The sequence below is a fragment of the Panicum virgatum genome, chromosome 5N (genome assembly GCF_016808335.1).
Source record: "Panicum virgatum strain AP13 chromosome 5N, P.virgatum_v5, whole genome shotgun sequence".
NCBI classification, from domain to species: domain Eukaryota; kingdom Viridiplantae; phylum Streptophyta; class Magnoliopsida; order Poales; family Poaceae; genus Panicum; species Panicum virgatum.
In genome coordinates, this window is record NC_053149.1 from 6835969 (window position 1) to 6862477 (window position 26509).

Here is a 26509-nt window from a genome sequence, read left to right on the forward strand (position 1 = left end):
AGCACAAAAGAAGACCAACGGATAGTAACCTGTTCTAAAAAGTCCTAACAAGCAAAGTCGCCCTAAAAAGGTCGTAAGCAAATTCCACGCCGGGAAAACTGCTACGCTCTAGAAACCCCGTATTCCAGAAACAACGGGCGCCAAAACCTTAACCATCGGCACTTGACAGTTGACACGTCCAATCCGCCTCTCGATTATCCTCGAACCGCGCACCACATTTGTTAATCACCCTGCACAAAACGCATCCGACACGTATCCCACACGCGGCCCGGGCGATACATGCTGCCCTCTCTGTTCACAGCACAGTTCAAATCACTCTTGCTCTGCTCCTGTGGTTTGCCGCACAAGAAAGAAAACCGTGACGAGGCGGGAGCGGATTGCCCTCCAAGGCTCCAACCTTTGCCAAAAAAAAAAAGTCTACGGCCACTGGACCCCACTTGTCACGCGAGTCCAGCACCACCACCTGTTTCCAGTAGCCTCGCTGACCCGCCTGGGCCCACGCGCCACCACCATATATGCCCAGCCCCACCGTTCCCCACTCGGGCACACGTTCACCTTACCGTTTTTACTGGTAATTGTTTTTTTAACTTTTGTATTTTTAAATTTTGAATCAGAAAACAACCGCGCTAAGTAGCGATAACGATAAAAATCACCGGTAACCGGCGGTGGGTAAGGTGAACCTGCTCGGCCCCAAACCGCTCTGGACAGTGGACGCCCCGCACGCCGCCGGCAAGGCAACCAACTTCTTTTTCCCCTCGCCGCCCGGAACCTTCCGCTCCCCTCCCGCCACGCGGCCCGCCGCCATGGACACGACCATCGGCTCGGTCCCCGCGGCCGCGGACGCCACCCCGCCCGCCCCGTCGGCGTCGGCCCCGAGGGAGGCGACGCTGGGCCGGCACCTCGCGCGGCGGCTCGCCGAGGTGGGCGCCCGCGACGTGTTCGCCGTGCCGGGGGACTTCAACCTCACGCTCCTCGACGAGCTGGAGGCCGAGTCGGGCTCCACGGGGGTGCGCCTCGTGGGCTGCTGCAACGAGCTCAACGCGGCGTACGCCGCCGACGGGTACGCCCGGGCGCGCGGCGGCGGCGTCGGCGCCTGCGCCGTCACGTTCACCGTCGGCGGGCTCAGCGCCATCAACGCCGTCGCGGGGGCCTTCAGCGAGAACCTCCCCGTCGTGTGCATCGTCGGGGGCCCCAACAGCAACGACTACGGGAGCAACAGGATCCTGCACCACACCATCGGCCTGCCGGATTTCACGCAGGAGCTCAGGTGCTTCCAGAACGTCACGTGCTACCAGGTACTAATGGAAATTTGGAATTCCTCATCTTCTTCTCTCTTTTTTTTTTTAAAATTTGTTTGTTTCGGTGGCGAGTAGGAAGGTCCGGTTCTAGACTTCTGCTGACCAGCACTACTCTGTATAACTGCATTACGTGTCCACTGTTGGACCCCGCAACCTTTGTCTGCATCTGGATGTGTGGTACTATGATTATTTTAGGGGGATGAAATACTGCTGCTTCGCCGTCAAAATAACTATGATTATGCTGGAAATCATGATGCACTGATCAGTTTCCTGCATATTTTGATGCTGTGGTAAATTTAGGAACTGGGTAGTTGCAGAATGTTAGTGCTTCATTTGAGGGGGGGTGGCTTGCCTCTGGTGCCAGGGGTTGGGTTATGAAGCTAAACTTGAAATTTTCATGTTCACTAAGAAATTGTGGTGGGATTTGCCATTTTTCCTTTAACGAATCAGTCGAATTCTCATTTCTCAGAGTTTGCAAACGTATTATGTCTCTTTGCTCATGTATCACAGGCTGTGGTGAACAACTTGGAAGATGCACATGAACAGATTGACACTGCCATCTCTACAGCAATAAAGGAGAGCCGAGAGCAAGCCTGTTTACATTAGCATCAGTTGCAACCTCCCTTCAATCCCGCATCCCACCTTCAGCCGTCATCCTGTCCCTTTCTTCCTCTCCCCAAGGTATATTTTATAAACTTGGAAAGCTCTTATATTTGCAATAGTCAATGTGACGATCAGTTAGGTATTACTCATGTGGATAAATTGTTTTTTGGAGGCTATCGAACCAGATGAACCTGGAGGCAGCAGTGGAAGCCGCAGCAGCATTCTTGAACAAAGCTGTGAAGCCAGTGCTTGTTGGTGGACCAAAGATGAGGGTATCCAAAGCATGCAAAGCCTTTGTAGAGCTGGCAGATGCCTGCGGCTATCCCGTTGCGGTGATGCCTTCTGCAAAGGGGCTTGTGCCAGAGCACCACTCGAGGTTTATCGGCACATACTGGGGCGCTGTGAGCACTCCATTCTGTGCTGAGATCGTTGAGTCTGCCGATGCCTATCTATTTGCTGGTCCCATATTCAACGACTACAGCTCGGTTGGATACTCGCTGCTCCTGAAGAAGGAAAAGGCCATCATTGTCCAACCAGAACGGGTGGTTATTGGACATGGCCCTGCATTTGGGTGTGTTCTGATGAAGGATTTCCTGCATGCACTTGCAACCCGTCTGAAGAAGAATACTGCTGCATATGAGAACTATTGTAGAATTTATGTGCCTCCAGGCGAGCCTCATCCATCTGAACCTGGAGAGCCATTGAGAGTGAACATACTCTTCAAGCATATTCAGGCAATGCTGTCTAGCAACTCGGCTATCATTGCAGAGACTGGGGATTCGTGGTTTAACTGCCAGAAGCTGAAGCTACCAGAAGGCTGTGGGTAAGCTCCTGTTCATATCACAATTTGGCTGTAAAATTTTTTAGTGATGCAAAATCCATCTGTCAGTTTCTTCTAGATCATTGTTTAGTGGGCTGTAAGTGGTAAAACCATTATAGGCCTAGTCAGATAAAAACCTGATGGATTCTGTTCTGATTCCTTAACAAAACTAACTACAAATTCAAGGTTGTCAGTAGTGATGTTTTCTGTGTTGTGCTATTAACTAAACGTTATTTGCTTTTACCAGGTACGAATTTCAGATGCAGTATGGATCGATTGGCTGGTCAGTGGGTGCAACTCTAGGATATGCACAGGCTGCTAAGGATAAGCGTGTCATTGCATGCATTGGAGATGGCAGCTTTCAGGTACAAAATGATCGCTGATTTATGTTTTCTATATCAATATCTATCAGAATGTGCAGTGAGAGTTTAATTCAACTGGAATTCAGGTGACGGCACAAGAAGTGTCAACGATGCTCCGATGGGGGCATAACAGCATCATCTTTCTGATAAACAATGGAGGATACACAATTGAGGTGGAGATCCATGATGGTCCTTACAACATTATCAAGAATTGGAACTACACTGGTTTGGTGGAAGCATTCCACAATGGCGAGGGCAAGTGCTACACAGCAAAGGTTGGCAATTGTAGCTGTGTTACCAAGTCTCTAGTCACAATTGCAGTTGACATTACGTGTTCTGTGCTCACAGGTTCGAACTGAGGAGGAGCTGAAGGAGGCATTGAAGGAAGCTCTGGGACCTAAGAAGGACTGCTTATGCTTTATAGAGGTCATCGTGCACAAGGATGACACCAGCAAAGAGCTTCTCGAGTGGGGATCCAGGGTTTCTGCGGCAAATAGCCGTCCACCAAATCCTCAGTGAGTACATCAGGCATCCGAAATTGCGCTGGAAACCGATCCTCATATGTCCATATTTAGAAGTCTTGGGGAGAAGACGCTGTCGATCTCTGAATAAACTCTCCCTGTAACTGTAATTCACTGATGTTGCAAGTCTCGTGGTTACTTCACATATTTCAGAAATTGATATTGTATAGTTCATTGCTGCCAATAAATCTGAAATCAATTTTTGTTGTTCTTAGCTAACTAAGAGTTCACATCGGCCTGTCTTTAACTTTTTTGAAGAAAACTACGGCACCCTTTATTGCATATAGAGAACAACACTTTACAAAGATTACATAAAGCTAGTAAACTAGCTTAGAGAGGGACATATTTTGAAAATCTGTAATTCTCTTTTGTTACTCCAAAATATGTCCTCCTCAATTCTCGATTTCTCGTATCTTACTCCAGCTCTGCAGTCATGCATAAGGCTATCTGCAATGGTACCCCCTAAATTTCACCCTCCAAAGTAATATATTTAGTACCCTGTAAATTTTCCATCCTCTATCTGTTATCTCAATTGCAACGGTGCCCTGTAAATTTTCCATCCCGTCGCCGCGACGCCGCCGCCGCCCGGGCCCTTGCCCTGCTCCTGCGCTCGCCCACGTCCTTGGCTCGTCGCCGTGCACCTCCGCTCCCCCTGCACTGCAACACGCGCCGGCTACCCCGCCGAGCCGCCTCCGTCATCGACGCGCCGGGCCGCCGCCGCCGCCACCTCGCCGAGCGCCGGTGGCCACGCCCCCTCCTCTTCCTCGCCGGCGATCACACCCTCGCTCCTCCCCACATCGGCCGCAGCTTGCCGGGGCGTCCCACATAGGCGGCAGCTCGATCTGGAGGAGGCGGCGGCGGCCCTGTATTCGCAGAAGATCGTTGAGCGCCCAGTGCAATCCAAAGCCCAGTACATCGCCAGGTACCACTTCCAGCCTCCCAAGAACTGGACCTCCCAAACTTGCTGTATTGGCTTATCATGATTCATTAAGTTTAAGCTTGGCCTACTGATTGTTTAAACTAATCAGTTGGCTACAATTTTCATCTTGCTCTTTATATATGGAGACAATCAGTAGCATAAATCAATTTCTGTACCACTAATTTAAGCTTGGTTTTAGCTGAAGGTTACATAGCGAATATGAACTCTGAAATATAAGATTTGGAATGGATAGAAATAAACATTCAGTTGACATCTTTTGAACTCTGAAATATAAGATTTGGAATGGATAGAAATAAACATTCAGTTGACATCTTGTCTGGCCTCTAATATCCTCATGGTTCAATCAGACACAGTTACTCTCAAACAATGTCAGATCACACATGTGAAAAACGGTGGTCAGTTAGATTTCTTCCTATCTGAATTCTGAAACCAGTTGATATCTCATCTCCCAATATGCTTGACCCTGAAGTGAATGTGTAATATATAATATCATTCTATCTACCTCAAGTATTTTTTGCCTTTACCTTTCATTTTAAACTATTCTTTGCTTCTAGCCAATATAGTCTCCATATATTTATTGCAAATTTATTTTAAATTGCAGAAGCTGAACTGAGCATGATGAATCTATATAGCCAAACAATGGAGGACGAAGATTGTACCCTTGTTCGTTACTTGATTGCTGAGGATAACCCAAATTATGAGTTTCTCGATGATGACGACGACATACACACTGGTGTCAGCCATCGATGCAGAGAGCTCCTACCACGGCTCAATACATGTGAGACGACTTGTCCCCAAAGAACGTGTTGATGGAGGATCATACGCCAATACTTTGCTGCCAATCCTATTTACACCCCTGAAAAGTTTCGTAAAAGGTATAGAACATGGCATGTCAAATTATTGTCTTTTCTCTCAATATGTGCATGTTGCTTACATTTTCTTTCTTGCAGGTTCCGTATGAAGCGTCACGTGTTCATCCGCATTCTTAATGCAGTTCAGTCTGTGGACAGCTATTTCCAACAACGCGAGGATTGTATTGGGCTTTTAGGATTGAGTGCTTTGCAGAAGGTGGTAGCCGCAATGCGCATACTGGCGTATGGTTTGCCGTTAGACGCCGTTGATGAGTATGTGCAAATTGGCACGTCAACCGCTCGTGAGGCTCTTAACCATTTCTGCAGTGCTGTTATAGCTGCCTTTGGGGAGGAATACCTGCGTTCTCCAACCCCTGTCGATGTGGCTCGTCTACTGCAAGAGGGTGAGAGACGAGGTTTCCCAGGTATGCTTGGTAGCATAGATTGTATGCACTGGGAATGGCGGAACTGCCCTACTGCTTGGAAGGGCATGTTCACTGGACGCGGGAAGCACCCATCCCTGATCTTGGAGGCTGTAGCGTCTCATGACCTTTGGATATGGCATGCCTACTTTGGCCTTCCAGGCAGCTGCTACGATATCAATGTACTGCAGAGGTCACCTATTTTCTCAGCATATATTCGAGGAGAGTCACCTCCTGTTCACTTCACTGTCAACGGACGGACATATGACATGGGGTACTACCTTGCAGATGGTATATACCCTGATTGGCCAGCATTTGTCAAGAGTGTTCGCCATCCTATGGAGAGGAAGACAACGTTTTGCTGCTGTGCTTCAGTATTGTCATCAGGTCACTAGGACATGACTACCTGCTGCGTTTTGGAACTGCACTCGATGTAATCTGCAGCACTGGTATTCTGAAGCATACACAGAACCAAGTTCTAGACTAAACTGCAATTTAACTGTTATATGTTCTGCTATTCCATATGCTTTTGTTCCATGCTTTGGTTATGTACTCAACATTTTTAATATTAGTGCTATCCTTCAGGCTGAAGGTTGATTCAGCAGAAAATATTGAGAAGAGTTTCTCAGTTTTCTGAAGTATTCTTGTTGATTCTGCAGGCTGTCAGTCAACACATCACCATTGTTACAAGCCTGTGCTGAAGAGCAAGCCTGGAGATTGGCAGAGAACAGTAGCTGTCTCACACCCAGAAGCTGTCTCACATCCATTGAATTGAAAGAAGAAATACTCATGTACATTGCAGAAACTGGTCAGGAAAGGGAATTAGCTGTAACTGTACTGAAAACAAGAGTCGGCCAGAACCTAATTGTATCATGCTTATGTCAGAAAACAAGCAGTTCTTTTCATGAAAATGCATAACTTCGACCTCAAAATGTGGTAGCAGACACTTGACAACACTGCTTCCAGAGACATTTCGCCTGCAACAGCAAGAATTGAAAACCAATGTAATCGCACCATCTCCACTGCATACCGTTTCAGAGGCACCACAGGCCATTCTCAGGTCAAAGCCTCAAAAGCAGTTGGACCTTGTTTATCAAAAAATAAAATAAAAAGGCAGTTAGATCGCAAAGGCATCAGGTGCAGAGCCTCGACCCTTTTCAGAAACCTGACACATGCATTCTCCAGAATGCACAAACACTGAAAATGTTGAGAGCTGGATATACACATAGCAGATTATCATGAGAATTATTATTATAGCTTCAGTTCACATAGCAGATTACATACCACAAGATCCCAGATTACATAGACATCACTATTCAATTCAGCGGCTATATATTGTTTGGCATGATAATACTATTCAATTGTATTTAGAAGATCCCATATTACATAGCACAAGATCCCATATTACATAGACCTCACTGACTTATTACACAGCACACCAACATGATTTGCCACCAACTTCCTGAAGCGTCCCCTCATAAGAGAAGACTTAAATGTGATACAAAGCATCAGTCCCAAGAGTCTGATGCCACATTTATTACATCAGATGGTTCAAAACCGTATAAACCTAGGAGGACACTCGATACAGATAATGATAATAAGTAACCAAGCTACGACATAACACCAGACCGCAAACCACATGGGGTCTATTGCGGGCTCAGAGTACTGCGACAGCGAAGGCATCTTGACAGGGCCGGTTCCACAGGCAAGGTTGGGTGCAGAACGATAACCCTACTCAGCGTCGTCTGGCACGAAGTCTGGGTCTTCTTTTGTAAAAAGTAAGAGTGGGGTGAGTACAAACGTACTCAGCAAGTCCAACCACACCCACGGAGGGGTTATATCAGATTAATATGCATAGGTAAATCAAGGATAAGGCTACGGTTCAATTTGCAGAAGAACGATATTATATGCAGGGGTTTATTTAATAGAAAATCTTTTAGAAAATAGTTTTTGTAGTAACACGGAGTTCAAATTTTAAAACTGCTACAGGACTCCCCATCCGTCGTAGCACACGGCACAACTGCCGGACATAATTCCAAAAAAACTCACGGCAGCCCATCCCAATGAAACCCTAGTTATGTGACCACACCGTAACTCACCCAATACCGTGGGCACGGACTATTCGAATAGATTCTTAACTCTGCAGAGGTGTGCAACTTTACCCACAAGTAGGATACCACAACTCGAACACCGCCGTGTCGGTGTAGATCCCAACATAGCCATTACCCACCTTAGCTTAGCCTGACTAGCCATCACGGGATTCCCAAGGGGTCATTGACCTAACTCTGAGGTATAACCGGGGTGTAAGTCACACTGAGCATATCCCTGTTCCTTGGTCACCCGTTGCTCTCAGCCCTCCTGATGGCTATCACACCAACTAGTGGGATTTATGCTACGTCGTTGCCCATTCAACGGTCGAGTGGTTTGCACGATAGTGGAGTTAGGTGAGATGACACACCAACTCGGTCCTTAGTTGTGACAAGATGGATATCTCCCTTCCTTGCCCTGCCACACAGGCACGAGCACACCAAATGGCAAATCACGCAGAAATGCCATCCATCCCGTCTAAACACACTTTTCAAAAACACCACATTTATCCCTTCCCAATACGCACACATTTTCTTTATAAATCAAATAGTATTTATGAATAAAGTCCTAAGCGTTCTAATATTGATTAACGTCCAAGCAAAATCAGACATTAATCTAGGTGGTCAAGGAATGGTTATCACAAATCAAGGGGTGGCTATCCAACCGTGTTTTCATGCAAGCAAAACATATGCAATTTTATAAAGCAGGCCTTTGGGTTGTGTTTATAAAAACTAGGACCGAAACATGCATCAAAGGATGGGATTGAACTTGCCGTCTTCGTAGCCTTCGGGGAGGTCCTGTCCTTCGGGTTCGGGGTCGCGGAACTGATCCTCGTTCACCTGCTCACAGCACTGCTCACTGACGGGCTCTCCTTCGCTCACTCCATAATCTACAGCGCACACAAAATAAGCACCCAATCAATACAAAGATCTATCGTTGAGCTCGAATCGGAAACACATAAGATATGGAGCATGGAGTGATATTTTTTGGTGTGTTCCTAATGGCATGGTCAAAACTATATTATGAGAGGCGTGGTAAAGTTTTAGGTTGATACGAGGTCGTTTGGCGCATGAAATGATAGGTTACATAGAGGGTTAGGGTTAAATCAGGGTCCAGCGGGCCTAATTGTAATTAAATTTAAGAAGGCAGGGGCTTGGTTTGCATTTTAGAAATTACTTGGGTTAATCTAAAAGAGTCAGGGGCTCATTTATAAATATGTTTATATGGTGAGGGTTTGTTTGGGGAATATAACAAAAAAGGGGGTTTTAATTGTAAAAGGGGCTTAAAAGGATGGGGTTCCTTTTAATAAAATGGGAGGAGAGGGAGGGCCTAAAGGCAAAAGGGCCACTCATCCCCTCCCCCCCCCCCCCCCGACGCAGAACAGGGGAGGCGGCCAGGGTCGCCGGCGGCGGCCAATCCGGCCGCTCCGGGCCACGGCGGCGGCCGGGATCATGGGGGAAAGGAGGAAGGGGCTACTGGGATTTGATTCCCGGTACTACCTCAGGCTGGGACGGCTCGATGAGGTGGGGCGACGAGGGCCGGCGGCGGCGGGCGGATGTGGCGGCGGCGGCGGCGCTGCAAGGTCGTGGAGGGGAACATGCGGGGTTGGGCAGGTTTGAGAGGGAGTGGAGGTGAGGCAGGGGCCCTTTTATAACCGCGGAAAGGCGGTGGAGCGAGGAGCAAGCTCCGGGCGGCGTTAATGGTGTGGGGGCGACGGGGCTCGCCCAGGTGAAGCGATGGCACGGTGCGGAGGCACTGGTGGGGCGTCAACGGCGACAGCGGGCGGGACGAACATTGGCGAAGTGACGCCTCGGGCAGGCGGTTCTGCGCGGTGTCAACGACGGCAGTGGGCGGCGAGGTGACGCGGGGCGGCGACCGTGTGCAGGCGGCGCTGTGCCGAGGTCGCCGGCGCTGTGCGGCGTCAACGACGGTCGGCCAGCGTCGTGGCGTGCGCGGTCGCGTCGCGGCGTGCCGTGTGTGCGCCGTGTTCGTGCTTGCGTGTGCGTGCACGGGCGGGCCGGGGGCGGTGCGCGCGGCCTGGGCAGGCGAGGTGGCGGCGAGCGGCTTGCGCGGGAGCGGGGCAGGCGGCCGTGGCGCGGGACTGCCCTGCAGCATGGGCGCGTGCGGCAGAGGAGGCGCCGAGCTGGTACGGCCGGGGCGCGGCCCAGGAGGGGGGGCGTGCTCGGGTGAGGGGCGTGGTCGGGTGGAGCAGGAGGCGTCGGGGCCGGCCGAGCGCGCGGGGAGGAAGAGAGGAGAGAAAGGAAGAAAAGAAAAGAGAAAAGGAAAACGGAAAAAAGAGAAATGGAGAGAAAGAGAGGGAGAGAGGGAGATTCGCGCCGAGATCACGGCGTCGATCGCGGAGCCGGTCGGCCGTGTTCCGCGGTCGCCCGCGCGCGCTGACGAGGCCACAGGAAAAAGGGGTCGAAATGCTGGAGATCGGTTGATTGGAACAGGGAAAGATTCCGGGAATTAGGGCGGGCTTTGAGCTCAACGATGGAACACTTGGTTTTGAAAATAATTACCGTACAATTTAATTTAGCGGATTTTTTCGGATGTTACAAACCTACCCCACTTAAAATGAATCTCGTCCTCGAGATTCGGCTGGTTCCTAAACAGGTGGGGAAATTCCTTCTTCAGAGGGTCTTCGCGTTCCCACGTAGCTTCTTCTACTCCGTGTCTGCTCCACTGAACTCTGCAAATCCGTACTTCGGAATTTCTCGTTCTCCTGGTTACAGTATCTAGAATCTTGACCGGTATTTCCTGGTACCGCAGATCTGGCTGCAGATCTATCATTTCTACTGGCACATGTTCCGCTTCGGGTACCCTCAAACATCTTCTTAGCTGCGAGACGTGGAATACTGGGTGTATATCTGACATTTCTTCTGGTAGCTCCAAACGGTATGCTACTGCTCCAACTTTCTTCAGAACTCGGTATGGTCCAATGTATCGGGAAGCCAATTTTCCATGTACCTGAAATCTTCGGGTTCCTCGATTGGGTGACACCTTGAGATACACGAAATCTCCTGGGTTGAAGCTTATTTCCCGTCTTTTCTTGTCAGCGTAGCTCTTTTGTCTTGACTGGGCTGCTTTCAGCTTTCCTAATCTCGGCGACTCTTTCTTCTCTTCTGCTTCCTGATGAGTGCGGGGCCGAATAGGGCACGTTCTCCACTTCTGACCACATCAGCGCGTTCTGCACTTCCTTCCGTAGAGAGCTTCAAACGGTGACATGCCCAAACTTGCTTGGTACCCGTTGTTGTATGAGAACTCGGCATAAGGTAAGCTTTGTTCCCAATCTTTGCCATAAGTGAGGACACACGCTCTCAGCATATTTTCCATGATCTGATTCACCCTTTCTGTCTGACCATCTGTCTGTGGGTGATAAGCGGAGCTAAAGTCTAGCTTGGTGCCCATAGCTTTATGCAAACTTTTCCAAAATCTAGAGGTGAACTGGGTCCCTCTATCTGAAACAATTCGGCTGGGCACACCATGCGACCACATCAGCGGCGTTCTGCACTTCCTTCCGTAGAGAGCTTCAAAACGGTGACATGCCCAAACTTGCTTGGTACCCGTTGTTGACCATATCTGTCCTTGTGGGTGATTAAGCGGAGCTAAAGTCTAGCTTGGTGCCCATAGCTTTATGCAAAACTTTCCAAAATCGAGAGGTGAACTGGGGTCCCTCTATTCTGAAACAATTCGGCTGGGCACACCATGCATTTCACTATTTTCCACATAGAGCTTGGCCAGCTTTTCTCCGCCTAGTTGGTCCGTACGGGTATGAAGTGAGCTGATTTAGTGAGTCGGTCCACTATCACCTCATATGGAAATCGTGTCCTTTCTGGGTTCTGGCAGCCTACTATAAAATCCATCCCTATCTCATCCATTTCCAACCGGATGGGTAGGGGTTGCAGCAATCCTGCCGGTGTTGGGGTGTTCGGCCTTGATCCTTTGACAAGTATCACAACGGGCGATAAAACCGTGGCAATATCCGCCTTCATCCCATTCCACCAATATTTTTGTTTTAAGTCTATATACATTTTGGTGGAGCCTGGGTGAATGGAGTAGGCCGAATTGTGGGCTTCATCCATGATTATTTGCCTAAAATCTCCTTTCTGGGGTACACAAATTCTATCTTTATACCATAACGTTCCCCTATTATCCACTCTGAAATCTGGTGCCTTATTTTCTCCGGTCTGCCTCCGGATTTCCATCAGCCCCTTGTCCGATCTTTGGGCTTTCCTGATCCTTTCTTCCAGAGTGGATTGGACGTTCAGTACTTGGCTGGAACCTCGAGGGACAATGTGCACATTTAATCGTGCCATTTCCTCTCGTAAATGGTCATTCTTGGGTCCGTAGGATTTCCGACTTAGGGCATCGGCTACTACATTTGCTTTACCAGGGTGATAATGGATTTCCATATTATAATCTTTGACTAATTCCAGCCATCTTCTCTGCCTCAAGTTCAAGTCTGGCTGGGTGAAGATATACTTCAGACTTTTATGGTCGGTAAAGATTTCACACTTATTTCCAATCAAATAATGCCTCCAAATCTTAAGTGCGTGCACTACAGCTGCAAACTCCAAATCATGGGTCGGGTAGTTTTGCTCATGGGTCCTGAGCTGACGGGAAGCATATGCCATGACTTTCCCATCTTGCATCAGTACACAGCCTAATCCTTGCCGGGAGGCATCACAATAGATGACAAAATCCCGATGAATATCCGGCAGGGTTAGCACTGGGGTTGTCGTCAATTTTCGCTTCAACTCCTGGAAGCTCCTTTCACACGACTCCGTCCAGGTGAACTTCTTCTCTTTCTTGAGCAGCTCTGTCATGGGCCGGGCTATCTTAGAAAATCCCTCAATGAATCTTCGATAGTACCCAGCTAATCTGAGGAAACTCCTGATCTCACTGACATTGGTTGGTTGCTGCCAGTTGGATACTGCTTCGATCTTTTCGGGGTCCACGGCGACTCCTTCGGCAGTCAAAATATGGCCAAGGAAGGCTACTTTCTCCAGACAGAACTCACATTTGCTGAACTTGGTGTATAGCCTATGCACTCTCAGTTTCTCCAAAACTACCCTCAGGTGCTGCTCGTGCTCCTGAATACTCTTCGAGTAAATAAGTATGTCGTCGATGAAGACTACGACAAACTTATCTAACTCGTCCATGAACACTTTGTTCATGAGGTTCATGAAATAGGCAGGTGCATTTGTCAGTCCAAAAGACATCACTGTGAACTCAAACTGCCCATACCGGGTGACAAAGGCTGTCTTTGGGATATCGCTCTCCCTAATCTTGAGCTGAAAATATCCGGACCTGAGATCAATCTTGGAGAAGTACTTGGCTCCTTTTAATTGATCGAAAAGGTCATCGATCCTGGGAAGGGGGTACTTGTTCTTAATAGTGACTTCGTTTAGTGCCCGGTAATCTACACACAACCTCATACTTCCGTCCTTCTTTTTGACAAATAGAACCGGGGCTCCCCAAGTAGACGAACTTGGCCTGATGAAGCCAATCCGTTGTAGTTCTTCCAGCTGTTTCTTTAATTCTGCCAGCTCCGAGGCTGCCATCCTATAGGGTCTCTTGGCTATCGAGGCGGTACCAGGAACAAGATCAATGACGAATTCTACGTCCCTATCTGGTGGCATACCGGGAAGTTCTTCGGGAAAGACATCGGGGTATTCATTTACTACTGGGACTTCTTCCAAGGCCTTGGTTTCCATGCTGAATACCATCGGGTTTGCTCCACTTTCCCGGGTGTGGCAGGTCACTCGGACTCCCTCTGGGTTTGTTAGATGTACTACCTTGTCCGTGCATCCTATGAGGCCATTGTGTTTGCTTAGCCAGTCCATTCCGAGGATCACATCTATCCCTTCTGACTTAAGTACTACTAGGTCTGCTAGAAATTCTACCCCACTTAAATTAATCCTTACCCGTAGACAACCCAGTTGACACCTGATGTCTCCTCCGGGCGTCCGGGTTAAAAGGGGTGTTTTTAGTAGTACTGTAGGTATTTTATGTTTCTCCACAAAACTCGAGGATATGAATGAGTGTGATGCTCCAGAATCAAACAATACTGTTGCAAGAGTTGAGCTGACTAGGTACTCACCGAGTACTACTCCCTGAGCTCCTTGAGCTTCCTGTGCGTCGATGTGGTTGACGCGAGCTCGTCCAAAAGACTGCTGGGATTGCCTCTGCTGGTTGTTGTTGTCGTTGTTGTTGCCGCGGAGGGGCACTCGGTTGGCACCGGTCAGGACTGGCTTTGGACCATTCACCGTGTTGGAGAAAGCTGAAGTAGCAGGCTTGTTCTTGGCATAGGGGCAGTCGGCGATGAAATGACCCGTCTCACGACAGTTGAAGCAGGCCCTCATATTGCTGTTGTTGGTGGTGACCTGACTTGCATTGCTCCGCGGGGCCCTCATGGTGTTCTGGCTCCTGGGCTGGGTGTTAGGGCCCCGTGGTCCTGTCACCTGAGACTGAGTTTTGTATTGCATTGGGGCTTGGGACCTTGGTGCGTTGTAGCTGAAGCTTCTGAGCTTCCGAAAACGATCTTGCTGGCGTGACTTACTTTCCAGGAACTTGCGCTTGTTCTCTTTCCTTTCATCAATCTTAGCCTTCTCGGTGAGGATTGCCTTGTTCATCAAGGTGTTGAAATCCGGATAGATCTGAGGGGTGAGCGGTCCTGAGTTTTGGGTTTAGTCCCTTCTTGAACATGTCTTGTTTCTTTTCGTCGTCATTCACTTCTTCGGGTGCATAGCGAGCCAGCTCCATAAACTGGTGAGTATACTCTTCCACAGTCATACTCCCCTGCTGAAGTGCGCGAAATTCATCCGCCTTGCGCTTCATGGTGGCCGAGGGGATGTGATAACGGCGGAACTCCCTCACGAATTCATTCCAGGTGATGGTGGAGGCATCTCTGGCAGCAGCACAGTAATTTTCCCACCAGGCTAAGGCAGTCCTGGTGAGTTGATGTGCTGCCAGGAGGACTTTATCTCGATCCTGGCACCCAAACGGCTCGAGCTTCCTCTGGATCACATGGAGCCAATCATCTGCATCCAAGGGGTTGCTGGATCCGGCAAAAGTGGGTGGCTTGGCTCTCAGGAAAGCTGTCAGCTTATCATTAAAGGTCTACTCTCGTGGCTGCCTGTTCACTAGAGCATTGGCCAGTGTCTCCAGTATGAGAGTCTGGTTATGGATTATTTGTGCCAGATTCGTGAAGGGTGGTGGTGGTGGTGGCAGCTGTGCACCAAGATTTTCTCCTCTGCCCTGACTCACTTCTTGATCTTCCTGAGGATGGTTTTGCCCGTCAGGATGTACTCCTGCATCAGCGGCTGCAGGGTCCCTGACGCGGGAGGCCCTCGTAACGCTTCGGGAAACCATCTGCAGAACGAGTGGATTGGGACTAAGATTAGGTGATGTTTAAGTTGTTTAATTCGCATTTTTGAAAAGGCAGTATCTAACTACTGCCAAAAAGCACACAACTAACAAGCACAACAACTTTATTACTACAAGGGAGGGTACAACACGGGTAAGGCCAAATGCGTACTACACGTTCGGGTACACAACTTCAAAAGAAAAGGGGCACAGATCTTCTTCGGACCACACGGCTTCATCCCTTGACGGTCGCTAGCACTTTAGGCAGGCTCATCGGCTTGAGTGGGTTCCTCCCTCAGAAGGGAACTCACATCTTCCAGGGGAATGAGTGGTCCTGGCTCGCCGTCCTCTAGATCTCCGTTTTCCCGGGGTTGAGTCGTGGCTTCTCTTGCGGCGGCGGCCGTAGACCTTCCATGGTTCTCGGGTGGGGCTTGTGGGTTTCCAAAGAGTGGTCCCCAACCAATGACGGACGTTCCGAGCAGAACATGGTCTTCTCCTATTGCCGGGACTGGGGTTCCACTACTAGCCCAATCTTGCATACGCTGGTCCCGGGCTTGCCTGAGGCTCTCATGAGCAACTGCTTCACTGCTGACCGCGGCTGCGGCTCTTGCCTCGGCTTGGGCTGCTCGGATCTGCTGCAGTCTTACCGCGAGCTCTGCTTGCTCGGCTCGATAGGTCTGTTCCCTCTGCAAGTTGGCTTGCTCATCAAAGAGCTGATCCAAGGAGGCTAGGTAGGTAGTACTTGGTACAGAGGAACTTCTTCATGGCGCCGCCGTTCCAGGCTTCTCATTCGAGCTTCCCAAACTGGAGTTCTGATGGCTGGTGGAAAGAACCTCATTGGTGTAGGGGCGAGGTGTCTTTCGAAAATCCGGCACAGATAACGAAGTGCTTTCCGGACGGCTAAGGGATAGGTGTCCTGGTGCCTAAACCCTGTAGCGGTCACTCTCCATGACTGGATGTCTGGATATCGGTCACTTCTGGCGATGACTAGGATCACCCTACAGCAGAGAGTGCCATGATGCTCGTACTCTCTGTTGTAGTACCTTGGGCGTTCCGCGACGCCAAGGCTTTCCAGGGAGTTGATCAAGAGACTGGGGAAACCAGGTGCAGCTTGGCAATCGCCCTGGGTCCATCCTTCCTCAGCCATCTGAAAGCAAAAGTAGGGTGAAAAACTTGCACAATTATTTGAGGTACACAAAGGGGGTAGATGACATTTATTATGGTAACATGGTGGGGTACAACTTCATGGATACACGATAATTAGAGCAGAGATTCTAGCTTAGGGGCTACTCCTATCATGGGGACTCCTCCTCAATCCTAAGGGGGCGCTTCTTCAGTGGGAGATACTGATCCATCATGTCGTTCTCGGTCTGAGTACCTTTATCCCAGTGGGTTTCTTTGGGTTCTTCTTCTTCAGTCTGAGTACCAACATCCCAATGGGTTTCCATGGGTTCTTCTTCCTCAGTCTGAATGCCTACATCCCATTGAGCCTCTTCGGGTTCTTTTTCTTCGTCTTCCTCTATCCACCCACCTATTCCCCAGCGAGCCTCGTACCTCTGCATTCGGGCTTGGGGAGCGGCCAGGGAATTCTCGGCGCGTGTGGCTCTCGCCTGTTGCTCTTCCAGTTCTGCCTCTTTTTCTTCCATTTGGACTTGGAGAGCGGCTAGGGAATATTCGGCGTGTACGGTTCTTGTCCGTTGTTCATCCAGCTCTTGGGTTGCCTTCTCTGCTCTGTGGACTTGTTGCTTCAGTTGTGCCGCTTGTTCACGGTAGAGCTCATCCAGGCCGGTGAGATAGATGGATCGGTTGGATACGGTGTCTTCCAGGTCTTCTTCTTCTCTCCCAAGCCCTCTCATCCTAGCAATCCATGTGCGTCCTCTTCCTTCAGTCGGCGGGAAAAATCCCATAGGAGTCCGCTGGAGGTGATGCCAGTAGATCACGCGTAGACGTCGCAGGGCTTTGCGGGCGGCTTTTCGATAAGTGTCCGGGAAGCGAAAACTAGTGGTGGAGATGAACCAAGGATCCACATCTGGGTAGCGGGTGCTCCTTGCCACGAAGATCATCAGGTCACACCGAAGAGTGCCCTTGGAGTCGTACTCCCGGTAAAGAAACTCTGGCGGATCCACAACTCCGATGCGTTCCAGGCTGAGTATCAACAACTTAGGAAGGCCGAGCTCTGCGAAACAGATTCCGCTGATCCATCCATTATCAGCCATCTGGAACAGGGCAAGAACCAGCGGTGAGTGTTTATGTGAAGAAAAGGTTAAGGAAGTAATAAACCTAGGGTGGAAAGGCCTAAAACGGGGTTTCGCTCCTATGGTCACGTCCTACGGCCAACCTACGGCTCTGATACCACCTGAAGCGTCACCTCATAAGAGAAGACTTAAATGTGATACAAAGCATCAGTCCCAGGAGGCTGATGCCACATTTATTACATCAGATGGTTCAAAACCGTACAAACCTAGGAGGACACTCGATATAGATAATGATAATAAGTAACCAAGCTACGACATAACACCAGACCGCAAACCACATGGGGTCTATTGCGGGCTCAGAGTACTGCGACAGCGAAGGCATCTTGACAGGGCCGGTTCCACAGGCAAGGTTGGGTGCAGAACGATAACCCTACTCAGCGTCATCTGGCACGAAGTCTTTGTCTTCTTTTGTAAAAAGTAAGAGTGGGGTGAGTACAAACGTACTCAGCAAGTCCAACGACACCCACAGAGGGGTTATATCAGATTAATATGCATAGGTAAATTAAGGATAAGGTTACGGTTCAATTTGCAGAAGAACGATATTATATGCAGGGGTTTATTTAATAGAAAATCTTTTAGAAAATAGTTTTTGTAGTAACACGGAGTTCAAATTTTAAAACTGCTACCGGACTCCCCATCCGTCGTAGCACACGGCACAACTGCCGGACATAATTCCAAAACAACTCACGCCAGCCCATCCCAATGAAACCCTAGTTATGTGACCACACCGTAACTCACCCAATACCGTGGGCACGGACTATTCGAATAGATTCTTAACTCTGCAGAGGTGTGCAACTTTACCCACAAGTAGGATACCACAACTCGAACACCGCCGTGTCGGTGTAGATCCCAACATAGCCATTACCCACCTTAGCTTAGCCTGACTAGCCATCACGGGATTCCCAAGGGGTCATTGACCTAACTCTGAGGTATAACCGGGGTGTAAGTCACACTGAGCATATCCCTGTTCCTTGGTCACCCGTTGCTCTCAGCCCTCCTGATGGCTATCACACCAACTAGTGGGATTTATGCTACGTCATTGCCCATTCAACGGTCGAGTGGTTTGCACGATAGTGGAGTTAGGTGAGATGACACACCAACTCGGTCCTTAGTTGTGACAAGATGGATATCTCCCTTCCTTGCCCTGCCACACAGGCACGAGCACACCAAATGGCAAATCACGCAGAAATGCCATCCATCCCGTCTAAACACACTTTTCAAAAACACCACATTTATCCCTTCCCAATACGCACACATTTTCTTTATAAATCAAATAGTATTTATGAATAAAGTCCTAAGCGTTCTAATATCGATTAACGTCCAAGCAAAATCAGACATTAATCTAGGTGGTCAAGGAATGGTTATCACAAATCAAGGGGTGGCTATCCAACCGTGTTTTCATGCAAGCAACACATATGCAATTTTATAAAGCAGGCCTTTGGGTTGTGTTTATAAAAACTAGGACCGAAACATGCATCAAAGGATGGGGTTGAACTTGCCGTCTTCGTAGCCTTCGGGGAGGTCCTGTCCTTCGGGTTCGGGGTCGCGGAACTGATCCTCGTTCACCTGCTCACAGCACTGCTCGCTGACGGGCTCTCCTTCGCTCACTCCGTAATCTACAGCGCACACAAAATAAGCACCCAATCAATACAAAGATCTATCGTTGAGCTCGAATCGGAAACACATAAGATATGGAGCATGGAGTGATATTTTTGGGTGTGTTCCTAATGGCATGGTCAAAACTATATTATGAGAGGCGTGGTAAAGTTTTAGGTTTATCCGAGGTCGTTTGGCGCATGAAATGATAGGTTGCATAGAGGGTTAGGGTTAAATCAGGGTCCAGCGAGCCTAATTGTAATTAAATTTAAGAAGGCAGGGGCTTGGTTTGCATTTTAGAAATTACTTGGGTTAATCTAAAAGAGTCAGGGGCTCATTTATAAATTTGTTTATATGGTGAGGGTTTGTTTGTGGAATATAACAAAAAAGGGGGGTTTTAATTGTAAAAGGGGCTTAAAAGGATGGGGTTCCTTTTAATAAAATGGGAGGAGAGGGAGGGCCTAAAGGCAAAAGGGCCACTCATCCCCTCCCCCCCCCCCCCGACGCAGAACAGGGGAGGCGGCCAGGGTCGCCGGCGGCGGCCAATCCGGCCGCTCCGGGCCACGGCGGCGGCCGGGATCATGGGGGAAAGGAGGAAGGGGCTACTGGGATTTGATTCCCGGTACTACCTCAGGCTGGGACGGCTCGATGAGGTGGGGCGACGAGGGCCGGCGGCGGCGGGCGGATGTGGCGGCGGCGGCGCTGCAAGGTCGTGGAGGGGAACATGCGGGGTTGGGCAGGTTTGAGAGGGAGTGGAGGTGAGGCAGGGGCCCTTTTATAACCGCGGAAAGGCGGTGGAGCGAGGAGCAAGCTCCGGGCGGCGTTAATGGTGTGGGGGCGACGGGGCTCGCCCAGGTGAAGTGATGGCACGGCGCGGAGGCACTGGTGGGGCGTCAACGGCGACAGCGGGCGGGGCGAACGTTGGCGAATTGACGCCTCGGGCAGGCGATTCTGCGCGGCGTCAACGACGGCAGTGGGCGGCGAGGTGATGCGGGGCGGCGACCGTGTGCTGGCGGCGCTGTGCCGAGGTCGCCGGCACTGTGCGGCGTCAACGACGGTCGGCCAGTGTCGTGGCGTGCGCGGTCACGTCGTGGCGTGCCGTGCGTGCGCCGCGTTCGTGCTTGTGTGTGCGTGCACGGGCGGGCCGGGGGCGGTGCGCGTGGCCTGGGCAGGCGAGGTGGCGGCGAGCGGCTTGCGCGGGAGCAGAGCAGGCGGCCGGGGCGCGAGACTGCCCTACAGCGTGGGCGCGTGCGGCAGAGGCGGCGCCGAGCTGGTACGACCGGTGCGCGGCCCAGGAGGGGGGTGTGCTCGGGTGAGGGGCGTGGTCGGGTGGAGCAGGAGGCGTATGGGCCGGCCGAGCGCGCGGGGAGGAAGAGAGGAGAGAAAGGAAGAAAAGAAAAGAGAAAAGGAAAAAGAAAACGGAAAAAGGAGAAATGGAGAGAAAGAGAGGGAGAGAGGGAGATTCGCGCCGAGATCACGGCGTCGATCGCGGAGCCGATCGGCCGCGTTCCGCGATCGCTGACGAGGCCACAGGAAAAAGGGGTCGAAATGCTGGAGATCGGTTGATTGGAACAGGGAAAGATTCCGGGAATTAGGGCGGGCTTTGAGCTCAACGATGGAACACTTGGTTTTGAAAATAATTACCGTACAATTTAATTTAGCGGATTTTTTAGGATGTTACACTTCCTCACTGAGGTCCACGACGTTGAGACATCAACTTCTGAATGATATCTTCTTGTAGCGCTTGATAGTACATGCGTTGCATGGGTAGACATTGATCAATGTTAATGGACAAAATACGCTCGTCCTCTTTCTTCTCTTCCTTTTCAGCCTCCATGTGAAGCCGTTGCTTATCCAGAGCCAACCTTTCCTTCTCTATGTCCAGCATCTTCTTGCGGTGCTCGCGAGCTTCCTCTACCTTCACTTTCTCTAGAGTAACAATTTCATCGAGCCGGGCCTTGCGCTCACCCTCTGTTTACTTGAATAACTCAATCTTCTGAACAGATAGGTCATGTATCTTGGACACGTACTCAGAGGACGCTGAAGCAGCTTTCTTCTTAGCCTGTTTTGATGTGTCCCTCCCCATGGGACGTTTTCTTGATGGGCTAGTTGATGAGGACTTTTCGAGATGAAGATCGAAAATGTCTCGCTGCACACTGGGGGGGGACGTTTTCCCTGGAACCACTATATTGAGGGGTGTCCATTTTCCTTTTGAGCTCCATCCATTTGGGCTCATCCTTCATGATTTTCCAGCAGTGCATGAGAGTGAAATTGTGCTTCTCCATACTAGCAAAATCAGCAGGACCAACCACTGACTTATCTGCATCCGACATGCCACTAGGATTGGAACGGATCATCTGTGCCATGTATCCAGAGAACTTGCTTACTTCAGCCTTGATGTGATCCTAACGACTCATAATGGATTTTTGGGTCCTCGTCGGATAGCTGCCGCATTTGGAATTGTATCTGTTGAGCACACGAATCCAAAAAGCTTCCTTCCTCTGGCCGGTGTTTACAACGGGATCACAGCTAATTGCCAGCTACGATTTGCAGAGCATGTTGTCTTCATACGCCGAGAAGTTGGTCTGCTTGTTCCTTGTTGCCCCCACCTTGGAAGCAGAACCGCTCATGGAAGATTCAGAAACTTCTCCAACACCAACACACTGTGCTTCATTGTTGAGATCGATAAAGAAATCATCCATCCTACATTGTTCAAAGAAAATTGCAGTCAACATATATAGTAAAGAAAGAGCAATAAAAGGAACAAAAAAATCTGCAATAAAAGTAAGATATCCATGTTGCTGTGGACAAATTATCAAAGAAATGAGTGCCAGCTTCACCAATGAAATTAGTGGGTCTTAAGGCTATTTGATAAACTAATAACGGGTTTCCTTTGGAAGGGGCAGGACCAAGCCGATGGTGGTAAATGTCTTGATTATTAGCCAAGGGTTTCTCGGCTGATTGAGTGTGGAGGGTTGGGCATCCATGATCTGCCAACCCTCGGTTGGGCTCCCCAAGTACAATGGTTACAGCTAAAAAGAAACAGAACCATCTAGACCTTGGACTGGGCTACAAGTGCATCCGAATGGCAAGGCATTATTTGCTATGGCTACAGTGATGCTGGGCGACAACAGTTTTCAAACAAACTACATGAATCGGCACCACAACTAGAGCATTGGTTCCTTGCAGATCTACTTAGCCGCGGACTGTGAGACAAGTGCTGGCTGACAGTCATTCGGTGAGGAAATAAAGATCACTTCATCGGTCAGGACTTTGGTTGAGGGTGTGTTTAGTTCCCACAAAATTTCCAAATTTTCCATCACATCCATCACATCTCCTATCACATCAAAACATTAAATATAGCAAATAACTCATGCATGGAGTACTAAATGTAGTTAAATAAAAAAACTAATTGCATAGTTTTGATGTACGTTGCGAGACGAATCTTTTGAGCCTAGTTAGGTCATGGTAGGAAAATATTTACCACAAACAAACGAAAAGTGCTACAGTGTGCTACAGTGACTGATGTGATTTTTTCTCCCCCAATTCCCCTCATCTAAACACAGCCTGAGGCCCTGTTTGGTTTTCAATATCATAACATACCACACATTTTCCGAGAAAAGAATCTTCAATGCATGGAGTACTAAAAGAAGTTTATTTGCAAAACCTTTCCACGGATGGGTGTAACTTTTCACGATGAATCTAATGATAGTAATTAATCGATGATTGGCTACAGTGATGCTACAGTAACTGTCCTCTAATCGTGCGGTCAAAGACCTCATTAGGTTCGTCTCGCGAAGTAGTACAGCGCTGTGGAGTTAGTTTTGTAAATTAACTTTATTTAGTACCCCTAATTATTGGTCAAAGTTTTTGTGCTACTTGTGCTAGGGCAAACCAAACAGGGCCTGAATATGTCCACGTTTGGGACTGATGGGACAGTCCGACAGCAAGGTGTACCTGATAGCATGTTTGGAAATTTTCAACTTTCAGGAATTTACTGTAGCAAGCCTGCCTACAATGCCTTCTTCAATTTAGTCGATCAGGCTTGCGCTGAGTATGCAAATTTGGAAATCTGGGGCACCCCTACGATGGAGAACAATTTAACTACAGCCGACAGATTAGCCAAGCGTGCCTTCCTCACCCAACTTGCTGCCTGCTATGTAAGCAGGCCCAAGAAACAATCCAGCATTTAGTAATATTTCTTAAGGTGGTGGCACCGTTCCCTCAAGAGTGTTCACAAAAAGCATAGAAACGATTTGGAAGAACTATCAAGATAAATGAAATGCAAGATAACACCGAACATCTGCAATTAAAAATATGAACTGCTAGTTGGCACCAAATCTAGCAGCAAAGCACTCAATAATTATCAAAGAAATTACTGACATCGTCCTCGTCCCCAGGGCTGAACTTGGGCGCTCAGACTGCCCGCACCGGCGCACTGTAAGGTGCGGGTTCCAGGATTTTTTTTCATAAGTTCCTATCACATCAAAAAGAATCTTACTATTTTATAGTATTAAATAAAATCTGTTTATAAATATTTTTTGACTGCTGAGTGCTAATTCGCGAGATGAATCTAATGAGCCTAATTAATTCATAATTTGCTACAGTGATGCTACAGTAACCATCCGCAAATCATAGATTAATATACCTCATTAGATTCGTCTCGCAATTTAGCCCCAGGGTTCTGTAGTTAGTTTTATAATTAATCTTTATCTAATACTTCTAAATACTAAAAAGTTCCAGGGACTTAAAAAAAGTCCCTAGAACCAAACAATGCCTAAATGTTACTGGAGTAACAATTTCTAGTAAAATGGTCTGCAGCGGTCTCCTCTAACCAATACGCTACGAAAAAGGGAGCTTGCGTTTCCGCCATTTCTAGCGGGGTAGAGGACCTCCTCAATCTGCCATCGTGGCGCCTAGCGAGGGCCCCACCCGCCCGGCCGCCGCTCCGCCCGCCCTGGGCGCCACCGACAACTGCCCAGTCGCTCGCCGCGCCGCCGTCCGCCAGCAGCGCCGCAGTCCGCGCCCCCGTTCGTGCCCGCCGCCGTCCGCCCCGGCCCAACGAGCTCCGCCCCGCGCGGCGAGCTGCGCCCCGGCGAAGGCACACCCCGTCCCGGCGCGCTCCGCCCCGCGCGGCGAACTCCGCCCCGGCACCGCCGTCCGCGCTCGCCCGCAGCGCCGCCGTCCGCACCCCCGTCTGTGCCCACTGCCGTCCACGCCTGCCACGCTCGCCTGCCCGCCCGCCCGCCGCCGTTCGCGGCAGACGTGCTCGCCGCCGTCCGCGCCCGCCGCCGTCCCTGCCGGTGGGCCAGCTCCTCTATCGGTCGGGGAGAGAGGATGGAGGAGCAGCTCCAGCTCTGCCGCCGCGCGGGCCTCCGCCGCCCCGTGCCGCCATGGCCGCCTCCGCGCCGCGCAGAGCTCTGCCTCTGCCCCAAAGCCGCGCCTCGCCTGCCTCGCCGCCGCCGGAGGAAACGAGGTCGAGCCAAATCCACATCGGAAGGGGGGGGCAGCGCCACCGTTCGCGCCAGGGTGCTCCGCGCGCCCCGCTTGGGGCCGGAGCTCCTCCGCCGCCGGTGAAGGGGCTTGGCGCCCCCGCACGCCTGGTGGAACTCACAGATAAATCTGCAGTTAGTGAAGAAAACCAAATTCCTATTCTTGAAGATAAACTCAAAGAAGAACAAAAGAAGGAATTTGAAGAGCTAGTGGAGAAATTCAAGCGTGAATGCCTCAAGTCGTACAACATCAATAGATCTGGTGAGGTGATCAAGAAGTTTAATCTTCCATCCTTCCAGCCATTGACAGAGGCTCAACGTGAAAGCAAGATGATAGACGCAATTGGCCAAACTGTGGCACAAGCCTTCATAAAGAGTGCAACAGTCATGGGCAACACGGTGCACAATGCAGTGGTCAAGACTTTTGCTGAAGGCACGTTACTAGGGTGCATGGGTGAAAGGACAGGTAGTGCGCTCTAGCCTAAGAGGGGGAGGGGGTGAATTAGGCAACTAAAAACTTAGACCTATGACTCCAACTAGTTTGCACAAAATTAAACTAAATCAAGCTATCTAGATGTTCAACTATGGTTATTTTAGTGTAAAACCCGTATCCCGAAAGAGTTTAGCAACCTATAGCCTTTCCTATCAAGAAATTACTCTATGAAAGTAAAGGCATACGAATTGCTAGTATGAAATGCGGAAGCTTAAAGAGCGGGATAGGAGATAGCAAACTCTTGACGCGGGTGTTTATCCCGTGGTTCGGTTAGCCACAAAGGCACTCTACATCCACGTTGTTGTAGCACTCACTAAGAGTATTGCTACTCGGCCACCAAGTCTCTTCCGTGAACACAATCACGGTCACCTTGGCCCCGGGTTCCACTAAGGAGCTTCTCCACAAAGGATGGGGGTCTCCACGTCCCCCGCACAAAGATGCCATCGCCGCTCCACACCAAGTCGGAGGGTCGATGACGTTGCCGGCGAGCCTTCAAAGCTCCAAGGTGCCGGCGCACCAAGCTCTTGTTTTGGTTCACTAGAGAACCACAGCACAAGGGCTCAAGACCTTGCAATCACACTCAGTAAGAGCTAATCCTTTACACAACACTCTCAAAGTGTGCTAAGGGCTAAGGATATAATCAATGGGCTCTTGTATGGCTTGGAGATGATCTTGGGTGTATGTGTGACTTCTAGCAACTCCAGCAAACTTCAAATGGCCGGGGGATGCCATATATATAGGCCTCCAAGTCGTGGAGCCGTTGTTTCAACGGTCAGCAAAAATCTGCGTACCATCGGATGAACCGATGCCTCTGCATGGGGTAGCATCGGTTCATCCGGTCACTCTCAGACCCGAAGTAGCCGTTGGCTTCTCTGACACAGTTGCAGTAGTTCCAGGGTCCATCGGTTGAACCGATGCTTGGGGTGTCGGTTCAACCGGTCACACACAGCAACTGGACTAGCTGTTGGGCCTCCCTCTTCTGCTGACGTCAATGCACCGATGCTATGCTCCGACGCCTCACCGGTTCAACCGGTGCTGAAGACTTGGCTCCTGCGCGCTTGACATCGTCTCTGGAACATGGTACGTTGAATGCACCGATGCCTATCTTGAAGCCGTCGGTTCAACCGGTGCTTCACTTGATCTTCACATGATCTCCAGAGGCGCACAGACTTGTGCCAATAGCCAGGCCATCAGATCATCCGACAACCATCGGATGCACCGATGCCTATAGCATCGGTTCTTCTGGTGCTACTAATTTCAGTAGAACTCGTCCAATTCAGCATTTCTTTGAGTTCTTTCTTCGTGTTTTGCTTTGCATGGCCTTTTTACTACATCCCTGGGATCTAGAAATGTTCACTTAACAATACCATTAGTCCCATTGATTGCATTGTCATTCG

The 26509-nt window shown here is 49.8% G+C and overlaps 1 long non-coding RNA gene and 1 pseudogene across 2 annotated transcripts; one reads left to right on the plus strand and one right to left on the minus strand.

Moving 5' to 3' along the window:
* The first annotated feature begins 679 nt into the window (after positions 1-679).
* On the plus strand, positions 680-3823 carry LOC120673397 (annotated as a pseudogene). Its single transcript, XR_005674644.1, has 6 exons — positions 680-1295; positions 1809-1979; positions 2074-2724; positions 2969-3086; positions 3170-3358; positions 3432-3823. The product of XR_005674644.1 is annotated as a pyruvate decarboxylase 1-like (transcript).
* Positions 3824-21344: 17521 nt separating this feature from the next.
* On the minus strand, positions 21345-24113 carry LOC120673398. The gene is made up of 2 exons (XR_005674645.1): positions 24020-24113; positions 21345-21830 (listed from the first exon to the last, which is right to left on the minus strand). It is a non-coding gene; the product is annotated as an uncharacterized LOC120673398 (long non-coding RNA).
* Positions 24114-26509: the final 2396 nt, after the last annotated feature.